Source organism: Babylonia areolata, chromosome 16 (genome assembly GCF_041734735.1).
Source record: "Babylonia areolata isolate BAREFJ2019XMU chromosome 16, ASM4173473v1, whole genome shotgun sequence".
NCBI lineage: Eukaryota > Metazoa > Mollusca > Gastropoda > Neogastropoda > Buccinidae > Babylonia > Babylonia areolata.
This window is the reverse complement of record NC_134891.1, coordinates 28980385-28993525: the sequence shown is the minus strand read 5'-3', so window position 1 is coordinate 28993525 and position 13141 is coordinate 28980385. Positions and strand designations below refer to the sequence as shown.

At 41.2% G+C, this 13141-nt stretch overlaps 1 long non-coding RNA gene across 1 annotated transcript; it reads right to left on the bottom strand.

The window, feature by feature from the left end:
- Nucleotides 1-1451: 1451 nt before the first annotated feature.
- On the bottom strand, nucleotides 1452-9672 carry LOC143290972 (uncharacterized). The gene is made up of 4 exons (XR_013056460.1): nucleotides 9555-9672; nucleotides 4746-4889; nucleotides 4365-4500; nucleotides 1452-1944 (listed from the first exon to the last, which is right to left on the bottom strand). It is a non-coding gene; the product is annotated as an uncharacterized LOC143290972 (long non-coding RNA).
- Nucleotides 9673-13141: the final 3469 nt, after the last annotated feature.

The following is a 13141-nucleotide window of genomic DNA, read 5'->3' as shown; positions in this document are numbered from 1 at the left end:
TGGACACCTTGGATATGAAGGGATTAACACCTCAGATCTGGAGGGTGGACACCTTGGATATGAAGGGATTAACACCTCAGATCTGGAGGGTGGACACCTTGGATATGAAGGGATTAACACCTCAGATCTGGAGGGTGGACACCTTGGATATGAAGGGATTAACACCTCAGATCTGGAGGGTGGACACCTTGGATATGAAGGGATTAACACCTCAGATCTGGAGGGTGGACACCTTGGATATGAAGGGATTAACACCTCAGATCTGGAGGGTGGACACCTTGGATATGAAGGGATTAACACCTCAGATCTGGAGGGATAATGCCTTGGATATGAAGGGGTGGATATCATAGATATGAAGGGATGGATACGTAAGTTATGGAGGCTGGATATCACAGATATGGAAGGGTGGATACCTTGGACATAAAAGGGTGGATACCTCAGATCTGTTGGGTGCATGACATGGATATGAAAGTGTGGATACCATAGACATGAAAGGGTGGATACCATGGACCTGAAGGGGTGGATAGCTCTGATGTGGAAGGTGGTTACCTTGGAAATAAGCAGGTTGATCATCATTGAAGTCCATCGTGAAGAAACGATGATTTCAATGGGGCTTACCGATGGTGAGACTGTTGGCTGAACTCTGGCGTCTAGATGTAAATGATACAAAGAAAATGGAGATGTTTGGTAAGTGAGACATTGTTCTCTCCAAAGTTTCCTATTTCCCCTTCATTTCTCCCTATCTCTTTCGCTCTCTCTCTCACTGTATGTATATATATATATATATATATATATATATATATATATATATATATATATATATATATATATATACACATACATATATTGTGTGGAGTGATGGCCTAGAGGCAACGCGTCCGTATTGAAAGCGAGAGAATCTGAGCGCGCTGGTTCCAATCACGGCTCAGCCGCCGATATTTTCTCCCCCTCCACTAGACCTTGAGTGGTGGTCTGGACGCTAGTCATTCGGATGAGACCATAAACCGAGGTCCCATGTGCAGCACGCACTTAGCGCACTTAAAAGAAACCACGGCAACAAAAGGGTTGTTCCTGGCAAAATTATGTAGAAAAATCCACTTCGATAGGAAAAAACATAAAACTGCATGCAGGAAAAAAAAAATCTAAAAAATGGGTGGCGCTGTAGTGTAGCGACGCGCTCTCCCTGGGGAAAGCAGCCCGAATTTCACACAGAGAAATCTGTTGTGATAAAAAGAAATACAAATACAAATATAACTATTTCAGTCTGTTAAATTCAAAATGAGACTCACCTGTCCAATGAAACAAACACCGGTGCATCCAATCAGTCCACCAATAATCAGCAATGCTGTATTGTGCACGCGCGCATTTAAACTGACCACGCCTGTCAGAGCTCGAGTGAGGAGGGTTGACAACAAAAACAGAAAGTTGATCTGAAGACCATCTTGCACGCTCCAACCTCTGCCAGACGTGTAGTCCAACACCAGACGCATGAAAGGGGTGACAGTGGAGATACTCATGACTGAATATAACACAATACAAATATACAGAGGGTTTTTCAGGAAACTTAAGCTCATTTGTTGGCCATTTTGGTGGGTTGGAAAAACATCTCGCTGATTCTCTGACTGTGATGACTGCAATATCGGATGTTCACTCATAGAATCTGGGCTACTACGAGATCTGCTGTCTCTGAGCCAGGAGTGATGCTCAGTATATGTTTCCTTGGCAGTTGCCTCCAAATCTTCGGGCTCAGAATCGTTTGTCAGATCATTTCTCATCGGAGCTTCATGAGTTTGTCCTTGGTCTGGGCTTGGTGGGTCTGTCGACAGCTCCTGGGTGGACTGGAAGACAGGGGAGGTAAGCAGCAGGCCAAAGACGAAGGTATACAAGGCAATAACACTGGCAAACATGAGGCATCCCTGCCACATGTATTCGTCAGAGAAGAATCTGCACACACACACACACACACACACACACACACACACACACACACACAGAGAGAGAGAGAGAGAGAGAGAGAGAGAGAGAGAGAGAGAGAGCAAAATGATTATGATAATGTAGATTATGTTTATGTAGGTACATTAGCAGTAGCAATCGACCTTGAAGATGCTTACAATAAAGTCCAGTTTTTGCGCACCTCATGAAGCTTCTACTAAGGTATGGGATAAGTTTGACACCGACAAGATAGGTAGCAGCAGCACTTCAGGAAAGAACCGTCGTCTTACTGCCACATGGGTCTCCGCTCTCCCATGCCCTCTACAACGTCTACACGAAAGGCCTTGCAGATAAACAAGAATGGAATGGCTCCGGTGCTTACTCTTGCGGATGATGGCCTGGTCTTCAAAAGTTCGAAAGATGCTCAAGAAGGAACTACAGCCGTCAAGAAATAACTCAACAATATCGCCCAATGGTGCAAGGACACAGGATCTTCCATCAATCCAGCGAAGAACCAAACGTTGCTGTGCACCCTGAACGACAAAACTGCGAGCAAATCACCACCAGCTGACTGGAATTCAGATCGAGAAAACCGAATGCCCACGCCACCTAGGAATACAGTTCGACAGGATATTGACCTTCAGAAAGCATACGGAAAATGCTGTTCTAAAAGAAAAGGTCTTTCAGTCTTAAAGGCAATGACAACCAAAGGTATCGAACAACGCCACCTCTTCCTGCAATATCAATCACTCGTTCTCAGTGTGATCGACTACGGACTTGAGCTAACAACACCGTCTCAAAGCAGCCCCCTGAAATTAGAAAGAAATCAGAAAGTTAATATAAGCTAGATATAATTTTCGATGGTTGTTCTTTTAGTATAGCAACTGATGTAAGTAGACGGTCCATAGTACGTTTCCCTTTGCGAAACCTAGCCTAACATTACACACAAGATGTAATCCAGGATGTTAATTCTTTTTATTTGGGATATAACTATAAATTTTAATGTATACACTTAGCAAGGGTATGCCCCTGAAATGATCTGGGTTTTCGGGATTACCATTTGTATAGCGAGGCTGAATCATTATTTTGGGCCAATCCTCAGGATACAGGCCAGATGAGAATTATCTAATAAAATATTTTGCAAAACACTGACAGTATGAACAGCTCCTCTTCGTACTTGCTATTGAGTGAGTGCAGAAGAATGCACATCTAGGAAAAGCAATCCTGCAGACTGAAGAAAGAAGCTTTCAGATACAGGCTGTTCACTGACATAGCTGCTCGGGAAAACAACGTTCAAGATCTGCAGCTTCTTGTGGATGAGATCGACAGCTATGCTGGAAACATTAACTAGCAACCAGTGTGAAGAACGCAAAGAATATATTTGAGCAGTGAACATCCACCTCCAACAATTTTCTTCAGTGACCAGAAGAAAGCTGAGGAAGTGGGAAACTTCACTTACCTCGACAGGACCATCAGCAGCAACAGCGAATCAGACCCCGAACTGAAATGGCGAACTGGGAAAGCAGCAGCAGATTCTAATCAGCAAAATGACAAAATATGGAGCAACAAGAAATTTCCCTGAGATGTAAGCTGCTATTGTACAATACAAATGTTTTATCCAAGCTCCTCTACAGCTGCAAATCTTTACAACTAAAGTCTACACAAAATCCTTGGCATCAAATTGCATGATTTCATCTCAAATGAAAAGAGTTAGAGAGAGATTCCATCTGTCTCTCATGTCCACCATCATTTGCAAACTACACTTGCTTTGTCTGGGACATGTACTGAGACGCCTCGCTTAAAGAACCACAAGCAAAGCCCTGAACTAGACACCTATAGGCCAAAGAAAGAAGGAACGGCTCAAGATGAACTGGATGTGAACAGAGAAGAGATACCTCAAACTTGCCGACTGACAAAGGGGTGACACCAAGAATTTGGCTGAGGACCACAGAGAACGCAGTGCTGGCTCATGCGTTAAGCAACGCTACGCATGGTCAAACTGTTCCTTAATGTTAACAGAATATGTGACTTATATTGCGATGTGTATTCTTTAACTCACTTAGTACGTCCAGTCCTCTCTTCTCCTCTACAGAGACCCCTCGGATGTCCAGTGGGTGTCTGGATGACCCAACCTTTAGCTTCCGTCGTCAGAATTGTGGTATTCTTTGTCAACATGCACGTCTTCAGTATAAGAGCCTTCCGCTTGCAATATTTTGATGATGGTAATTGGGGTGAAACGCTGTTGACGTCGTCTCTTTCGCCGTTCGTATGGAAAGAGTTAATCAAAATCCTGTCATCGGTTTGGGCGAGAACATGAACGATGAGCCATTATCACATCAGCAATCATTTTACACATGGAAAACCACATTTGTATCAGAAACTAGCCAAATCAGAACAGAGAGACAGACAGATAGACAGAAAGACAGACTGACCTGAAAAGAATGGGGGTACTCAAATGAAACAGACCAGACGTTACAGCCGTGGCAGAGGACACGAATCCAGCTCTCTTTGGGAAACGACGTAAAGCGATTGATAAAGATGTCAGGATTACAATACAGAATCCGCTTCCTGCACACACACACACACACACACACACACACACACACACACACACACACACACACACATATATATATATATATATATATATATATATATATACTCACATACTAGCAGGTGTGGACAAACAGAAAGATGAGTATGGACAGAGTAAAAGCAAAAGCCTGCAGTTTGGTTGGACTGACAGACAGAAATAGAACTAATGTGAAACCAAACAGTGACACACAGATTGTGCTTTCACATATGTTACCAACCTGTGATAACTCCAATGCAGAGGATCAGGACAGGCAGGGAAGGGGCATAACTCCCACTGAACAATCCCACCGTCGACAGGAAGCTGCCCAACATGAGGCATCTGCGCTCTCCCAACTTCCGCTCCAGAACACCAGCAACCAACCCTGTAGTTGGAGATAGAACAGGGTTTGACAGGATACAATTCATTATCACATGATATGATGGAGCCGATTCAGCTTTGATTTCCAGGAGGCGTCATATCTCCATAACAACAGAACTATTGACACGATACAATTCATACGTGTTACGGTTTGAAATGATAAAACAGGACACTACAGAGTTGGATACTTTACAATATGTCACTTTTTAATAAGTGAAGATGAAATGCTGAAGAACATAAAACACAACACACACACACACACACACACACACACACACACACACACACAGACACAGACACACACACACAATACGTTAGGGCGTTGAAACAATCAATGCTATCTATATACTACTTAATAGGATTTGTCGTGCTGGGGCTCGTCAGGTGCAACAGCCAAGTGATAAAAGTGTTGGACTTTCAATCTGAGGGACCTGGGTTCGAATACCAGTTACGCCACTTGGTGAGTTAACAGTTGTGATTTTCTGATTTCTCATTTCAACAGATGTACAGACCTGCGAGTGCCTGAATCCCCCTACGAGTACATACACACGAAGAACCCAACATTGTAGGGTAAAACCGATCATGCATGTAAATGGCCACTTGTACATACCAGTGAGCATAGGAGCTGCAGCCCACGAACTCCGAACAAGAAGGCGATGGCTTGGAGTCTCTGTATTGTAGCTTCTGTTTGTGCAGTCTTTGCCACACACAGGTTTTGAACCTTCATCCCATGTTATGGAGCCAAGGTACTTGAATTTCTTCACTGTTTTTAACTCTTCTAGCTGAGGTTCCTTGGGTTTGAATCCTGCTGTCGGCGCCTGGTGGGTTAACTCTCTCCATACGAACGGCGAAAGAGACGACGTTAACAGCGTTTCACCCCAATTACCATCATCAAAATATTGCAAGCGGAAGGCTCTTATACTGAAGACGTGAATGTTGACAAAGAATATCACAATTATGACGACGGAAGCTAAAGGTTGGGTCATTGAGACACCCACTGGACATCCGAGGGGTCTGTGTAGAGGAGAAGAGAGGACTGGCCGTACTGAGTGAGCTAAACTTGTCCCACTGACTTTGATGTCGGAAGTGAAACCTAGGGTGCTGTTCGTCATGAATTTAGTCTTGTCAGCTCTGATTTCCATGCCAGATGTAGAGGCCACTTTGTCCAGAAGTTCCACCAAGCTGGCAGTTCATATTCACTCTCTGTAAGAACATCAATATCACCTGCAAAACACAAATTGGTGATCGTTCTTCCCCCAGTGGAAACTGTTCCTTCATGATCTTCCAAGGCATGTTCTACAGCCTTCTCCAGACCGACACTGACAAGGAAGGCATCCCTTATGCGCTCCAACAGCAGTGCAGAACAAGTCTCCCATGTTATCAATCAGGTTGGTAAAGCCTAAATCATTTTCAGGCTGCACATTTTGCACGTCAAAGGCAAGTGTGGCATTACTGACAGTTTCTTGTGTGTGTGGCTCAGTTTGTTTTTGCACGAAGACGAGCTAGTTTGAGAAGCTTGCCGTACTTGGTGTGGATGTTAACATCCTCTGATGATGTCTCAAAATGCAGGATAGCAACTGGAAGATGCAAAACAATGTGCGGGGGTCCTGCCTTACTCCTCGAGAAAGATGCTGGAATCTGACGTTTCTCTGTCAAATGCATGGCGCTGCGACAGGAGATGATCACAGTCAGTTTCTCTTTTCCCCCTCAAAGCCTTAACTTCCGCTGACAAGATCTTTTCAACCAAACGTAGTATCTGACTTTTGGTGAACACATACCGCCAGGCTTTTTAGTGCATGGATTAAGACATGGGCGAAACCTTTCCGACAATACTCGGCAGAGAAATGCCACTGGAGCTGCTGCTAATGCTGTGATCACTTTTGCTCCTGAACGATGTTATCATTTAGGCACCCTGCATACCACAACTTACTGCACCCTCTCTGTTATCATCATTATCATTCATTGTTGTTAATTTTGTTATTGTTTTCTCTTGTAATGTTTTAGGGTTGAGTATGCAGAGACGGAGATATGAATGATTAGGGGAGATGCTATGGGTAAAAAGGGAAACCGGATTTATGCGTAGGCCCGGGACACAATGAGGCCACTTTAAAGAAGTTTTCGAGAAACCAGACGAGACCTAGCGTGACATGACACAGGAAACATGTGTGCGAGATGGCCATCTGTACTGACCAGTGTCAACGCTGGTCAAACTTTAGTAACTATAGTACCCATGAGCCATAAGAAAAACCCGGTGCTATGATAGGTTTACCAAACTGAGACTAACTGGGTGGAAGTTTAATAAATCTATGTTCGTGTATACCTGATAAGTGACGGATTTCCAAATGATCTCTGAGCTAATAAAAAAATTTACGTCTTAATAGTCATAACAACCTTTCTAATGAATATAAGAAGGTGCTAGTTATGAAGGATTAATTTGTAAGCTTAATTTAAGTCACTTTTACTAAAGACTCTGAAATGAGTTCAGGGCAGAAAATTATTAACTATCAAACCAGGTTAACTCTCTCCGTACGAACGGCGAAAGAGACGACGTTAACAGCGTTTCACCCCAATTACCATCATCAAAATATTGCAAGTGCAAGGCTCTTATACTGAAGAGGTGAATGTTGACAAAGAATACCTCAATTCTGACGACGGAAGCTAAAGGTTGGGTCATTCAGACACCCACTGGACATCCGAGGGGTCTGTGTAGAGGAGAAGAGAGGACTGGCCGTACTGAGTGAGTTAAGGCGGGTAAAATATAGCAGTATGATTAAGAGAGGGTTGGGGGACATTTCTTTCCTGACATGATACTTGTCGCTGTCAAATCCAATAAAAGGTATAATCAACAAACAGTGAGCACAGAAAACATGCATGTTTTGATTTAATAAATTGGCTTTCTTGGACATATTTTGAATGGTGTCAGCCTTGATAGTGATAAAAGAAAATTCACTCTCTACCAGTTAAATTACTGTTTGAGTGGGAACACTATTGTAGTATAGATTTGGGTTAACGAAGAAGCTGTCACACATATAATTATAGAAGTTGTCATTATTATGTGATAACAAGAGAGGCAAGGTCTTCAAGACCCAATTGTGACACACACTGTATCCAGTAAAGGAATCATGAGGAAAAAAAGGAGTTAAAAAATCGCTAAAATGGGTCCGGTACAAAATATCAATAAACACTGAAAAAAGAAAGAAAGAAAAAAGCCTACCAGCGGGATCGAACTACAAATGTTCTGTTCAGAAACAAATAGTTTAATTCCCAGTGCTGTGTCACATCTGACGTCATGATCAAAATATTATTGTATTTGAAGTGATAACACCATTTAATTCATGTTTTCTTGACATTCCTCAATTATTTAAAAATATTCTTTTAATTCGGCTGTAAAGGAGACGTTGGCATCGCCTAAGGCAACATGTATAGATCTGCAGAAACCAGCCCGACAACAGGCTGACCGAAACTGAAAGAAACGTTCATTCAATTTTTCTTTATGATCATTCCAGTCAATTCAGTATCCACTTTAGAATATCAATATGCAGTAAACATGTTGATGGTGAAGTTAGTGTCACTGTATTTGTTCTGTCAAGGATTTGTAGTTCTTTTGTTGTGATTGCGAGGCAGAAAAACGATGTTGTGCAATTTTCCCAAACACAGCCTACACTCTAGCAATTGGGACGGGATTATGGTGTTTTCGGATTCCGGAAAGAGCCTCAACGAAATAATTCATAGATGATCCGGAAATACGGCTAAATTAGGGAGACTTACAACCTATTATTGGTATGAATGTAAGATTTTTTTCCTACTATGCTTAAGCCAAATTTGGTATTGGCGGACAAAGTATTTTCAGAAAAAACGGCAATGCTAAAATTAGTCACGGACAGACACACACACACACACACACACACACACACACACACACACACACACACACACACACACACACACACACAACCATAACACTGGGTTACAACAAAGACTCATTCTGTTTACACAAGTGAGTCAACAAATAAAATGACGCAATCTCAGTGTTAGATAGTGCTAATGATTAGATTTATATAAAATCTAATAAGATTCCAACTAATCTAGGTACATGTGGGTACAACAAGGATTCTCTGACAGTGATTTGACACACAGATTTAGTTTTATAACCCATTCAGGGCATTTATGTAAACAGGCTTGTTTGAACTTTGGAAGTGACGTGTCACACTTGCCTCAATGAGATATGTGCTGGTCAGTATTTGAGTCCATGTGTCGTCTGCTAGATGTGCACGTCAGTGAGCATGTACTCGGCTACATCATCATCATCATTGATAATAATAATAATAATAATAATAATAATAATAACAATAGTATGATGATTAGCCTTATCATCATTGCAATGACAATTCATCAGGGCAGACAGTGCAAGGAAGATAATCTGCCTCAGCCTGAAACGTCAAGACTGACACCATTCCCTGCTCGCTGGCATAGAAAATGGAAGCACTGCAACCTTTCCATTTGCAAAATAGATAATTCTAGGTCTGAAACCAAAGTCACTCATCCAGTCTTTGGTTTACACAGTGAATGCCATTATCACGGTAATATAGGAGCTGAATTTAGGATGCTAAAGTGTGATCATACCCAGATTCACTATTTGATTTTACGAAAATAATCATTAGTATATTACCTCCCGCAAACGTGATACCGAAACACGTAGCCTGGACAGCGGAAGTGGGTCCCTTGTCTGCCTGGAAGTAGGTCAGCCAATCAGTGAACAAAATGTTCATGGAAACCAGAAGGGTCATAGGTATTGCAAAGTTGACACATGCGCAGAACCCAAACAGGAAAGACTTGAGAATGGATGTCCTGCTCATCTTTAATCCTTCTTTGTCCTTCTGCACACAGAGAGAAGGAGAAAGAGAGACGGAGAGAGTGGGAGAGGAATGAAAAGGAATTAAACGATTTCACCAGGCTGACGATGTCAGCGATATTAACACATAATTATTCCCCCCCCCTCCCCTCTGCCCCCCACAGATATTAGGTGAAAATCTGATTCATTGATAGACATTACCAGAATGGTAGTATAACCGGAAAATATTGCACATGATGGTTTTATGTACAAGGGTAAGTCGTTCATATTTTATACAAATTAAGAATGGACCTAAAACAGAACCTTGAGGAACACCATATTTGACAACTGATGACGAAGATTGAGATATATCTACTGACACTATTTGTCCTCTTTCAGAAATAAATGATGATAGCAGTTCTAATGTTTTCAAATGAGAATTCATACCGTTTTAACTTTTGAGAGGAGGGAATGGTCATTTATGTCAAAGGCCTTTGCAAAGTCTACAACTAAAACACCAGTGATTTCATTATTGTTTATACTAGTAAACCATTGGTCAACTAGGTTTGTGAGTGCATTGTTACATGAATGGTTCGCTATGAATCCTGACTGACTGAGATGAAAGAGTTTAAAATGAATCAAGATGTATTTGCTTATGTGAAGTTCCAGTGGTATCGATAGTACAGACAAAATGGAAATAGGTCTATGATTCGACGGATCTGGTCAATCACCGCTCTTAAATATAGGTGTAACTTTTGCGATCTTACATGCCTTATGCAACTGGCTTTTAGATATACAAAAATTATAGATATAAATGAATGATTCTGCAATAATCAGGACTGAAAGTTTTAAGATTTTGGTGTGTGTTCCGTCCAGACCACTGGTGCAAGTTTGTTTCAAATGAATAACGGCATTATTAACTACGTGCACACTCACTGAAGGAATATCTAAATCAGATTAAGTATTCATCGACTTACAGAAATCCTTCGAGATATTTTAATTATTTTGCTGGATCTGTCTGTTTTTATAGTTGAATCAGCTACATTACAGAAATGCGTTGAGGTGATCTGTTTACATATCTTTAAGCAGTGTGTATTGTGTAGCTGTATGCTTATTTTTGTCAAATCATTTATAGCTTTCCAAATGGATTTACTATCTGCTTTTGATGAAACAAGTTTTTTTGAAATATTTCTTATTAACAGAACATATGATACTGTTTACTATATTTGTTTATTGGTTTTTTTTCTTAATTCTTCCTTTGATCGTGTAGCTGAAAGAAAATCTCTGTATTTTATGGAATCTTCTATCTTTTGTTATCCATTGGTGCTTGGGATTACACCTGACACGTTTAGTTTTGAATGTGGCATGCTTACTGTATACATTCAGAAAATTATGGTACCATATTTCAAAAGCTCCATCGGGGTTTATGAACTGATACACAGAAGAAATAGAAGAATTCATTAAATCTATCAGGAATACATCTTTATCAAAGTGTGAGAAACTGCGGTAGTTGATATCCTTTTGGCAATTTTTAGGAAATGTTATATCTTTTCTTTTTTTTTTTTTTTACTATGTAAAACAATCAGAAAAGAGGCCACTTCACGCACACGTTGGAGAACATATTTCTAATACATTACTAGTTAAAGCTGAATAGATGTGATTTATAAGTGTCTTTGTATTAAGTTGATTCTTGTTGTATTATGAATTAACTGTGTGAGATGAAAGGTATGGTAACACTATGTCCAGGTTTGATTTGACTTCAACAGTTCAATATTAAAATCCATAATAAAATAACTTCATATGAGAATAGGGAGGCATCATCTAACATTGCAGTGAAATTAACAATCCGCTTAACATGTTCTGCAGGGTTTCTATAGATTAAGATAAAAGAACATGTTTTGATCATTTCATATATACTTCAACCCACACTGGTTTAACATGATATCATTTCAAGTGATTAAATTCTTTTTAAATATAGACAAGCAAACAAGTTTCCTTTGGACTCAGTGGGTCTTTCCGAATAATATAACAGGGCTTTAAAATGTCTGAGTCAGATATGTGTTCGTATGGCCTTGATCCAGAAAAAAAAAAGAGGAAAGTTTTCTTTCCAGAGTTATACAGAATGTGATGCAAATATAGGAAAGTTTTTAATGATTGGGACATTGTTTTGTTTTGTTGCAAATTATCATTAGCGCGCGTGTGTGTGTGCTTGCGTTGCGCAATAGCCGAATGGTTAAAGCGTTGAACTTTCAATCTGAGGGTTCCGGGTTCGAATCTCAGTGGCGCTTGGTGGGTGAAGGGTGGAGATTTTTCCGATCTCCCAGGTCAACATATGTGCAGACCTACCAGTGCCTGAACCCCCTTCGTATGTATACGCATGCAGAAAATCAAACACGCACGTTAAAGATCTTGTAATCCATGTTAGCGTTCGGTGGGTTATGGAAACAAGAACATACCCAGCATGCACACCCCCTGAAAACGAAGTATGGCTGCCTACATGGTGGGGTAAATAAACAAAAACGGTCATGCATGTAAAATGTTAAATGTTACATGTTTGCCTGAGTGCGTGTGTGTGCGTGCCTGAAATATGATTGAACGACACAGGAAACGAATGATGAGCGCCCAATGGCAGGCGTCAGTCGGCTCTACCTATGTAGGCAGCCTGTTGTGTAAATGACCCTGTGTTTGTAAAATGCTTAGAGCTTGGTCTCCGACCGAGGATAGGCGCTATATAAGTATCCATATCCATCCATCAATCGGTTGGGTGTGCGTTTGTGCGTGTTTCGGAGACATCGTTGGCCTGAAGTTGTGATTCAATGAGTATGTATTGTTATTGTATCCTCCACACCCTAAAAGGGAAAAAAGGACGTACTGACCTGTGCAAGACTCTGTCACCTGTGTGGAGGTGTAGACATTCACCGTCTGACTGCCCGTCATGTCGGCTCGGCTTATATGCCGACGTGACCACGTGTCGTTGTGACCAAGTTCCGTTGTGACCACGTGTCGTTGTGACCAAGTTCCGTTGTGACCACGTGTCGTTGTGACCAAGTTCCGTTGTGACCACGTGTCGTTGTGACCAAGTTCCGTTGTGACCACGTGTCGTTGTGACCAAGACTGGCGGACCTGATACTGCAATTGTTCCTTATCTCTCTCAATCCTTTTTTGACTCACTTGTGTAAACAAAGTGAGTCTATGTTTTAACCCGGTGGTCGGTTGTGTGTGTGTGTGTGTGTGTGTGTGTGTGTGTGTGTGTGTGTGTGTGTGTGTGTGTGTGTCCGTGGTAAACTTTAACATTGACATTTTCTCTGCAAATACTTTGTCAGTTGACACCAAATTAGGTATAAAAATAGGAAAAATTCAGTTCTTTCCAGTCATCTTGTTTAAAACAATATTGCACCTCTGGGATGGGCACAAAAAAAAAAAAA